At 39.3% G+C, this 10,517-nt stretch overlaps 1 protein-coding gene across 1 annotated transcript in view; it reads right to left on the bottom strand.

Moving 5' to 3' along the window:
* The window catches only part of ccdc142 (coiled-coil domain containing 142), a 69,760-nt gene that overhangs the window by 23,662 nt on the left and 35,581 nt on the right, over positions 1-10,517 (bottom strand). The window lies entirely within an intron of this gene.

Raw genomic sequence — 10,517 nt, 5'->3', positions numbered from 1 at the left:
AGCACCTGGTCCGTACTCTGAATTCTTATCTGAATTTGCAGAGTTTTTGTCAACTTTAGTCCTTAAAACGGACAAAGTTATTATTGTAGGGGATTTTAATATTCATGTGGACGTTGAGAATGACAGCTTCAGTACTGCGTTTATCTCTCTGTTAGATTCCATTGGCTTCTCTCAGAGTGTTCATGAACCGACTCACTGTTTTAACCACACCCTCGACCTTGTTTTGGTGTATGGTATTGAAATTGAACATTTAGTGGTGTTCCCACAGAATCCCTCTTTATCCGACCACTGTTTGATAACTTTTGAGTTTGTATTGCTGAACTACACGCCATTGGGCAAAAATTTCTATACAAGATGTCTGTCTGATAGTGCTGTAGCTAAATTTAAGGATGTGATTGCATCAGCTCTAAATTCATTATCAAGTCACAAAGTAACGGAGGACTCCTATGCTAATTTCAGTCCCTCCCAAATCGATCATCTTGTTGATAGTGCTGCAGGCTCGCTGCGAATGACACTCGACTCTGTTGCTCCTCTAAAAAAGAAAATAACAAAACAAAGACGGTTAGCTCCATGGTATAATACTGAAACTCGCAAATTAAAGTAAATATCGCGGAAACTTGAGAGGAATTGGCGTTCCACCAAAGTGGAAAATTCTCGTTTAATTTGGCAAGATAGTCTTAAAACTTATAGGAATGCCCTCCGTAATGCCAGAGCAGCGTACTACTCGTCATTAATAGAGGAAAATAGGAACAACCCCAGGTTTCTTTTCAGCACTGTAGCCAGGCTGACAAAGAGTCACAGCTCTATTGAGCCAAGTATTCCCATAGCTCTCACTAGTTACGACTTCATGAGCTTCTTTAATGATAAAATTCTAACTATTAGAAACAAAATTCACCATGACCTGCCCTCAAGTGGCACCGACTTATCTCTAAACTCAGGAACCTTAGAAACAGCTGTAGAACCAGATATATGTTTAGACTGTTTTGCTTCCCTCAATCTTTACCAACTTCAATAATTTCTTCATCTAAACCATCAATCTAAATCATCGATCCTATTACAGAGACTGGAACATTTCATTTGCATTAAAGGAACCACTCTAAGTTGGTTTAAGTCCTATTTATCAGATCGATTTCAGTTTGTACATGTTGAGTACGATGAAGATACGATGAGTCCTCCATGCACGCCAAAGTTAGTCAAGGAGTTCCTCAAGGATCTGTCCTCTGACCAATCCTGTTCACTTTATATATGCTTCCTTTAGGCAATATTATCAGGAAATATTCCATAAACTTTCATTGTTATGCAGATGATACTCAGTTATATCTATCGATCACGCCAGATCAAATCTAATCAGTTAGCTAAACTTCAAATGTGCCTTCAGGATGTTAAAACCAGGATGACCTGTAATTTTCTAATGTTAAACTCAGATAAAACTGAAGTTATTGTTCTGGGGCCCAAGCACCTCCGTGATGCATTATCTAAAGATATAGTTTCCCTTGATTTCATCGCCCTGGCCTCCAGCACCACTGTGAGGAATCTTGGTCTTTGATCAGGACATGTCGTTTAAGTCTCACATTAAGCAAATTTCAAGGACCGCCTTTTTTCACCAACGTAATATTGCGAAAATCAGGAACATCCTATCTAAAAATCATGCAGAAAAACTAGTTCATCCATTTGTTACTTCTAGGCTGGATTACTGCAATTCCTTATTATCAGGCTGCTTGAAAAAGTCCGTTAAGACTCTTCAGTTCTGACAGGAACCAGGAAAAGAGATCACTTTTCTTCTGTTTTAGCTTCTCTGCATTGGCTTCCAGTAAAATCATCAGAATTTAAAATCATTCTTTTCACATAAAAGCTCTTAATGGTCAGGCACCATCTTATCTTAAAGAGCTCATAATACCTTACTACCCCACCAGAGCATAGCGCTCCCAGAATGCAGGGTTACTTGTGGTTCCTAGAGTCTCCAAAAGTAGAATGGGAGCCAGAGTGTTCAGCTATCAAGCTCCTCTCCTGTGGAACCAGGTTCCAGTTTGGGTTCAGGAGGCAGACACCATCTCCACATTTAAGAGTAGGCTTGAGACTTTCCTCTTTGATAAAGCTTATAGTTAGGGCTGGCTCAGGTGAGTCCTGAACCATCCCTTAGTTATGCTGCTATAGGCCTAGACTGCCGGGGGACTTCCCATGATGCACTGAGCTCCCCTCTCCTCTACTTTCTCTCCCTCTGTATGCAACCTCATCCCATTATTGCATGTTACTAACTCAACTTTTCCCCTTTCCAGTAGTCTTGTGCTTTCTCGTCCCTCTCCTCTCTCCTCCTATCACTTCCTGCAGGTGTTTCTGGCTCTGGAGCCGTGGTGTCTGGATCTGTGGTTGCGAGTCACCTGCTGTCCCCGTGTTCCTGCTCGACACCCTCTGCTACAACTATTGTTACTAATCCTACTGTAATTATAATCATTAACATTGCAATTATTATCATTAACACTACTGTAAATATCTGTACCATATTTCTATAGCAACATCACCTTTACTGTCTGTGCCTCTGTGTGTATATTGTGTAGGCTGCCTCCCTCCCCTCTCTCTCTCTCCTTCGATCCCTCTCTCTCTCCCCCTCTCTCTCTCTCTCCCTCTCTCTCCTTCACCCCAACCGGTCGAGGCAGATGGCCGCCCACCCTGAGCCATGGTTCTGCTCGAGGTTTCTGCCTCTTAAAAGGAAGTTTTTCCTTGCCTCTGTCGCCTATTGCTTGCTCTTGGTGGGAACTGTTGGGCTTCTGTAAATAACATCATAGAGTATGGTCTAGACCTGCTCTTTTATGAAAAGCACTGTGAGATAACTGTTGTTGTGATTTGGCGCTATATAAATAAAATTGAATTGAAACTGAATTGAACTTCGGCAGCGGGTGGGCATGTGTGTGAGGCTACCACTTCACCTCACTCTAACAGGGACACTTGCTACTTATGATTACTGATAGGCTGTTTCTGCTGCTCCCTCATGTTTAAATTGAGATTTACAAGAAATATTTTATTACTGTGTAAAGGGAATACTGCTGGTAAAAAGCACCTTATTTGTTTAAAGTGTTTGCAAACCACATGTTATTGTACTCAATTTTGTGCATAACTATATGATTTGAAAAATTTGTAATCGCGGTTAATTGCAGAAAATCATGCAATTAAAAAACTTCATAAAGGAGCTGAAGCTCCCAGTTAACAACGTGAAGAACATCGGCTTGCATTGGGGGCATCGCCTGGGAGGACGGCGGCCGGGCAATCAGACGCTCAGGCCCCTAGTCGTGAAGTTTGAATACTTCAAGCAGAAGGTAACCTACTGGTTAAAGGCCGTGGCAGAGAGCTCAGATGGTTTGAACTTCAGCATAAGTGACCACTTTCAATGGAAGATCCTGGACCAACGCAGAGTCCTGTTCCCGATAAGGAAGAAGGTTATTGGAGATGGATCACAAGCTGTCATCGCATTGGACAAACTTGATGGCCAGTTGTACCGTGACCGAGACACCGCTCATACATACTTTACTAGGAACCAAACCCAGCAACAGGTGAACTATATTACTGTGTGATTAACACCCTTTTTTTCTCTTCCCCTGTAATTACTCCGTGATGTATGTGGCAGGTTAATAGTTATAATATACAGTGCACATCTCTACAGTATACTGTGGTTATCTGACTAGACTGTCCAATACTGTTATGTGTATTTTCCTCTGTTTTTGTTTCGCTACTTCTTTATTTTGTCAATGCTGCTCTTCCTCCGCTATTTATACATTGAACAGCTGCGCTATTTTTAAGCAGTCAGGCACACCGCTAGCACACACAGACACACGCAGGTTTTCATATCCCACACACATTTAACCTTCAAAACCCCAATGTCCAAGCAGATCAAATGTTCATTCAAATAAATTAAATCTTTCAGATTCAACTAGATGTCCTCCGCGGTAAGAAAAAAACAAACAAAAAGATTCCAGGTGAAGCGTCACTAGACGCCACAGTCATTAATATTCCACAGTTAATTTACGCAACCTCACCACAGTCTGTTTAGCCGATGGGATGATGCAGTAGCACAGAAAAATCCCAACATGTAGGCTAATCCACCGAAAAGAGAGATTCCTTTGTTGAGTTCCTCTGGCAAGCCTGTAACAATGAACCAAAGACACACACAAAGCATGTTCACCATCACATTAAAAGCTGTACATGAAAGCAGAATAGGTGACTATTGCATTGGAATGTAGGCTACTCGGAGTTGGTTCAAGGGAAAAGAAATTAAATTTTTAAGCCACCTAAATAATCTACAAGCAGACATTGTCTTACTTGTCATTGTCTTATCCAATACATCCAATACAGCCGAACTCCAAACTCACCTCACCACAGTTTCCTCACTCATACAAAGGTGTCACCATTATGATAAACAGAAAAACACACTTCAACCATAATACCACTGTAGATCCAGAGGGTCGATTTATTATTCTTAACATTTCTATTCAAATGATTGATTTATGCATCGCCAATATCTGTGGCCTGAATGTTAACGACCTCTCCTTTTTTTCATGCTTTCTTCACCTCACTCTCTGCTCACTCAGACACAGCTCTTATAAAAGGAGGGGACTTCAACCTGGTATGTAATGCAGCAGTTGACAGGCTCAGTACAGCAGGCAGTCACCATATTTGAAAATCAACAGAAACCCTTAAACAATACATGAGCGATTTCGGTCTTTGCAATGTTTTTGTTCCCACAACCCCACTCTTAGAGAATATACCTTCTTTTCACCAGTCTACCACTCATCTTCTCACCTAAACAGACACCTCAGACACTCATTCATCACTATCAGCAATCACGCACTGATTTCTTTTTCACTCTGAAAAAAAAAGATTCACACCACCAACTAGAAATTGGAGACTTAAAACATCATTGCTTAAAGACCTAGATTTTATTAGTCATTTCAAAAAGGAGTGGACAATATTTTATGGAAACTAATGACCTGCCAGGAATCTCACAGTGTCTTCTTTGGAAGGCAGCAAAAGCAGTCATGACAAGTAAAATAATCTCCTACTCATCATACAAAAAAAGATAGATCTTGTGAGTTAAAGCTAGAACAAAAAATTAAAACATTAGAAGCTTCCTAATGCTGCCTACCCACAGGAACACATGTTGAACGATCGGAGAATTTAACTTTGAATAAAATGAAATTATTCATTAAAAGATTCAATTCCTGTTGCAAAGACTACACTTGGAGATCTTTGAACGTGGCAATAAATCCGGCAGATTCCTAGTCAACCAATAACAGTTGTATAAAGAAAAATAACAATTTCCTCTATGGAGGACTCAGTTGAGAAAATGTATTATTTATTAACATGAAATAACTAATACATTTTAGAGATTTTTATAAAAACATATACATCGCAAATTGATCCATGTAGCTCTAACATCGATGCATTTCTGAACAATATAGATTTGCCAAGGTTAGATGATGAACAGATCAGGACTCTGGATTTACCTGTTTCAATGGCTGAACTCCATGAAATCATCTTACAAATGCCGAATAATAAAGCCCCTGGGTCAGACTTCTACAAGGGATTCTGGGAAACACCTGCAGCCACTTTTTATAGGGTGGTACAGTCAGGGAATATTAAATATCTGGATGTCAATTAGGGCTGTACGTAATGATTATTTTTCAAGTTGATTAATCTAACAATAATTTTTTCGATTAGTCGATTAATCTAACAACTAATTTTGTGTATTCTAAAGAAAAAAAGTTGCCTAGTATTCGATTAACATACCAATTTATCCAAAATAAATATCAAAAACATGTCTAATCAATAAATCAATATATTATTCAATCATCCTGATGAGGCACATTAGAATAATGACAATAGTAGCATATCTTAAAATCAATCCAATTTCCACAATAACAGACATTAATTAGGCTACTTTGCATTAAACTTTAAATGTTTCTGACATGGATTTATTTCAATATTGGTAATGCAGTATGATAATTAAATGTTTTTCTGCATCAGTGTTGGGCCAAGAAAATAAATAAAATAATTAACAGACTGTGCAGACAGTCACAGATCGTCTATAATGTTAAACGGCCGAACGTTAGATGACACGCTGTGTAATGTTACGTTACCATGACAGCAGTGGGGCAGAAATTAATTTTAACATGAAGTTGAAGAAATACTAAGAAAATACATTTTAATGGACTCGTGCTGATAATGTGCCGTGCTCGTGTGGAGACAGAAAGTCAACATGATTTGCAGTGCTGCCGTCAGTGCTCCGGGATACTTTCGCTTCACATGTTCAGTTGTGCTGCAGTGAAGCTGTTTTCAGTTCAGAGCTCACGGAGCAGCACGTTGTCCAATGTCTGTCTGAAATACTGTCAAACTTTAGACGGTCAAAGGCGCGGTTTTGTAACTGGAGCTTGTCCGGGGAAATCCCACTAACACCGGATGCAGCGACGCTTTGACGCACGAAATGCGAGTCGACATATTTTCGTAACCGACTACATCGATAAATTGCCCCAGCCATAGTGTCAATATTTCCTCCAGGCTGTCAGAACTGTCATGGCTAAACTACACGCCTATACTCAAAACAATAGAAAACATTTCAATCATGGGAAGAGTCGCCACCATATGATGGTCCGCCCAATCTTCTGCTGTCTGGTTTAAGTCACTGACACGAAATATTTGTTCTTCTCTAACCACAAGTCGGATTGATATGAAACTTGAGCCAAATTGTTTAGGATGGTCACCTGACTCCATGGACCAAAGTTCACCCAAATATGACCATAGGTGGCGCTGTTATAGCAGATTAAAATCGTCACAAAAATTCCCCTTGACTTACATGTATTTTATATCTCCTTAACCACATGTCCAAATGATACCAAATTTGGGGCAATTGTTCCCCACGGGCCCCTGATGACACCTGAAAAATTTGGTGCAATTTGGCTTAAAGGTGGCACTATAATCTAAGCTTAAATACTGTTAAATCCCATTCATTTCTATGGGACTTGGAACCAAGCACATTTTGCCTCATAACTACGCGCCACTACATAGCACTTTCATAAACCTTATGTCTGCGTATTTGGGGGATACTGCTGATTCGTATGGTATAGGACACGCCTTTGTGCGATGACGTTTTCATTTTGCTCAATCGCAAAACATGAAAAACCAATTTAACTAACTCCTCCGAAGCTGCAAGTACAATCGGCACCAAACTTGGCACAGACCAAGCTGATGAAAGTTTGGAGCGGAAATTTTGATCCGACAAAAAATGTCCCAATTATAAGCTAACAAACATTTGCGAAAAAAAAGCTAAAAACAGGATGTGATGTCATATCTTAGGTTTGCAATGTCCGATCTACACCAAACTCGGTGACCTTATCTGTCTTGACCTCACGAGGGGCTGTGTGAAATTTGGTGTCAATCGGCCTCTACGTGGCGCTATTATTCGTATATCAATTAATCCTCCCAGAGACATACATTCATTTGACATCTCCATAACCGCAAGTCCCTTTAATTTCAGACTCGTTTATTCAACGCGGGCCAACTCGTGAGGAGGGTGGCTGGCGCCGGGAGGCTTGCACCCCGCTTACAACTGCTTGCAGTTCTAGTTAACTTTTGTTTTGTCTAGTGATTCCAGTGATTACATAGAACTACCAGTTTTCTCCCAATACGTTAATATACAGCCTATTACAATATACATTTCAAAGTTTAATACTATAAATGAACATGTAAAAAGAAAAAAACTTTCAATAAATGTTTTTAAAGTGCATGAATAAATCCAAAATTGTAACCCCAACCCTGGGTCGTCAGTGCGCATGTGTAAGCGTAGCGTTCATACAGTCTATGGCGTAGCCAAGTGGCAGAAGAGGAACACTTGCTGAAGAGATGGAGCGGAGCCCCAGCTTCACTGGTGTTGTGCCAAGTTGCCCGCAGCTCGCGGGACTTCGGATCGGATAATTTATCACCGTTGATGAATCACACAAAGATTATTATATAATTTTTAAATAGCCGGATACTTGAAATAGACCCTTGAGTAACCGCGACGTGCATGCAGTTGATGGCAGCACGGCATGCAAGCTAAACTCTGCACAAGACCGGTGAATGGCAGGCGAGAGAGAGAGAGAGAGAGAGATAAGGGTCAGAGGGTCAGTTTAGGTGAAAATTTACAGTGTAAGTTTTCCCCCCCAACAGGTATCCAAGAAGTGGGAAAATCTCAAGAAAAATATAAGGTTAAGCAGAGACCAGTGTGGCTCTAGCTTGGATTATATGGATGGATTCCTGAGATTCTTAACTTGCAAATAGCCAAGGAGATCTATAAACGTTGAAATCTTGTAAATGTAATGTAGACATTGTTTGTGCATATTCACATATACACTGTCATAGTAATATTTGTTATATTTATCTATATATATATATATATATATATAATATTAATAAATTGTAATATTGTTAATATTGTTATAAAATATTTTGTGAATAAATAACATGTAAACTATCTGTAATTATTTGTAAAAAAAAAAAAAAGAAGCAACATTGTAAAATCACATAAACATCCATGAGAAGCTATGAGCAGCGGTACCACATACCACGAAAGATTAAATCATGACGATATTTCTCGTCAGGTAAAAAGCTGTCTTGTGAGACTCACGCAACTGACATTTTTCACATGCTGTCAAGCCACACATTAATTTCTCATGCAGTGAAATACAAATGTAATTACAACTGATAAGATAGACTCAAAACGAATCAACTCTGCCCAGCTGATGCACTGTTCTGCACCCCCACAGGTCTTTACCACCCCCTACTGCCATACAGGTGTAAAAGCAACGTGATGTTCTGCTGTTCGCTTCCATTGGAATTTGAGAACCTTATAGCCTATCAGCTTAAAGGCCGTCCCTCAGAAATCCCATGATGCATAGCGGTGACGGTAGTTTTGTTAAAATCTACTAAAAAGCCTCCTATTTGCTTGAAATACAATTCTCAAACACGAAAGGCTACATAGTAGTGATGTGCGATACCACTTAATTCCTATCCGATCCTATACCAAGTAATACCCAGGCTGGTATTGCCGATACCAATACTTTTTACTTTTATTATATTTTAATGTGTATTTTTTCAATTTCCCTGTTGCTTTTATGTTTTATCTAAAGCACTTTGAATTACTTTGTTGTTGAAATGTGCTATACAAATAAACTTGCCTTGCCTTACATATTTTATTTCTAGTTTAATGTGACCTCTCCCGTTTCTGTATTTATGAGAGAAATAAGGAGTAGGCTGTAGCCTTACCAATTCAAAATAATAGCTGCATAATGACAAGACATCAAACTACTGTCATATTCTTTAATTATAGCCTAATAAAAATATCCTGCTCAGAACTGCCGCTTCATAACATCATCCTATTATTTTGACTTAATCTCAGATGTTTAACGAAGTTTGCGGTATTGCCAAAGTATTTCACTGTCTTTGCTCACACATCACACACAGTGTCATTATTACATCCACAGCTAAATACAGCCAGACGTGACTGTTTCTACAGTCAGCCAGAGTCAGTATTCAGTTGCGGGAAATGTAAAGGGCTAAAGCGACTCACTTCTAAGAAGAATCTCCGTCACAGAGCCGTAGCGCAAGCATGACTTTGACAGGCGGACGGAAATGTAGTTCCTATGAACCAGGTATAATTAGACCATGCTGGTGACAGTAAGATACTTATAATAAAACACACACTCACTCCAAAGGACTGAGTTTAGATATCGATCCTTTTATATGAGTATCGATCCTGGAGCAGGAAACGTTGGTATCAGAAATATCGATACTTTAGGATCGATCCGCACATCACTACTGCCTGGTTTGCTTTTATTGACAAAGTATACCTAATGCACAAATTCACCTCTTGATCTCTACTAAAATACAAAGGCGTAACATTAACTTCTCATAACGCATCAGTCGTCACTCCAGACACCCTGATTGATCTTAAACACAAGTTTGTGAATTATGACGAGACGCCATGACACGTGATGACAAAATCAGACACTATAGTGAGAAATAAAAACGTTTTCGGACTAAAAAACAAAACAATTGCCAAAAGATTTCAAGTCGTACACGAAACGCAGAGTTTTTCCTGATCTGAGAACTTTACCATACGGTTTTTGAAATGGCTGGTAGAGAGACTGTTGACTTTGATTTTAGACTAAAACACCCTTTTAGTCTAAGTGTGTCAGGTCCTTCAAACAGCGGTAAAACATATTTTGTGAAAATGTTGATTGAAAATGCTGAAAAGTTCATTTCAAAATAGTCTGAAAATGTTGTATACATTTATTTGTGTTGGCAACCATTGTATGACCAGTTATCGAAAACTAGAAATGTGAATTTCGTTGAAGGCTTGCCATCGTCTTTATGCGATGATACATTGTTGCCTGTTGATAAAAACAATTTGTTGATTATTGATGATTTAATGAATGATGCTAGCAATAACATTGAGGTCCAAAATGTGTTTACAAAATATGGGTATCATAGAA

Source organism: Micropterus dolomieu, linkage group LG19 (assembly GCF_021292245.1).
Source record: "Micropterus dolomieu isolate WLL.071019.BEF.003 ecotype Adirondacks linkage group LG19, ASM2129224v1, whole genome shotgun sequence".
NCBI lineage: Eukaryota > Metazoa > Chordata > Actinopteri > Centrarchiformes > Centrarchidae > Micropterus > Micropterus dolomieu.
The sequence above is the reverse complement of the archived record's forward strand: the minus strand, read 5'-3'. Positions and strand labels throughout refer to the sequence as shown.